This window comes from Echinops telfairi, unplaced genomic scaffold (genome assembly GCF_000313985.2).
Source record: "Echinops telfairi isolate 266 unplaced genomic scaffold, ASM31398v2 ScPeMD7_6505;HRSCAF=7432, whole genome shotgun sequence".
Taxonomy (NCBI): domain Eukaryota; kingdom Metazoa; phylum Chordata; class Mammalia; order Afrosoricida; family Tenrecidae; genus Echinops; species Echinops telfairi.
In genome coordinates, this window is record NW_022110405.1 from 1 (window position 1) to 1,194 (window position 1,194).

Below are 1,194 nucleotides of genomic sequence, written 5' to 3' on the forward strand. Positions count from 1 at the left end.
ACACACACACACATATATATGTACATAGGTTTGGCAGAGGATATATATATATATACACACACACATTTAAATATATATATTTAAAGAACTTGGAACCCTTTGTGCTAGGTTGTCAGATGTGTCCCTTGACTGAGGTTACAAACAGCAGTGCCCAGGAGCTCACCAAATGTGCCAACCCAAACATAAAGAATAGGGACCAAAACTTTTAGAAAATAACTATACATATTGAACTTCACACAACAGAAAAGCTGCTGCAAGAAAATACACTAGTGTAGCCAGGTAAAGAGCATCTTGTATATACATAAAAGCGCATCTGAAGATCTGCTTTTGAAAACCCAGTTATCGGGGGGAGAGCGCGAACGCAGTCCCCCACTACCACAAATTATGCAGTCGAGTTTCCCAAATTTGAGGAAATCACAGGGGTCAGCACATCTGGAATGCAATGGATAAGCTTCGCCCTGGGAAAACCACCTTCGCGATCATGGTATCTCCCCTGCCAGGTAAGTATCTACATATATATTTTTAATGTGCTGCAAATATATCCATGTATATGTATGTAGTAGAGCCTACAGGGAACAAAGTTGTTGAGGTAGTTAGTTTATTGTTCAACCTGGTCGATAAAGACTTGTGGGGTTAATTGAAGGGCAGAGGGATAAATGGCTCCGTGAGCCTCACCTTTCTAGTTCTCCGGTCTCTTGCTTTGTGATGGTTGGACCAGGGTGCAGCTGCCTTAGCCAGTTCACATAAATGAGGGATCATGTGGAATCATAGTTCTTTTACTAAATTTTTAAGACTCATACCTTAAATCCACTTAAGGACTAGTGGACACAAATTCCAGGCAGATATTTTTATTCCCTGTTTCTACAAATAAGGTAGAGACTCTACAGTGCAGTTAATTATTCAATATGGCTCTACTCCCTCCCTGTCATTGACTGACCCTGACTCCTAGTGACCCTGCAGGACAGAGTAGGGTTTCTGAGGCTGTGCATTTTTACAAGAGCAGAAGGCCTCCTATTTCTCCTGTGCAATGGCTTGTAGTTTCAAACTGCTTTTTATAGTTAGCAGCCCAAAGTGTAAACGCTTACCTTTGTTACTCGCATCAAATGACCTTTGTTTTCCTGATAGCTCTAGTAAGAAAGCAGGGGAAGGCACTGATTGGATTATATGATTCCGCTATGAGTGTTCATTAACAGG

The 1,194-nt window shown here is 41.3% G+C and overlaps 1 non-coding gene across 1 annotated transcript; it reads right to left on the minus strand.

The window, feature by feature from the left end:
* Nucleotides 1–344: 344 nt before the first annotated feature.
* Nucleotides 345–508, minus strand: LOC115871597. The gene has a single exon (XR_004047375.1). It is a non-coding gene; the product is annotated as a U1 spliceosomal RNA (small nuclear RNA).
* Nucleotides 509–1,194: the final 686 nt, after the last annotated feature.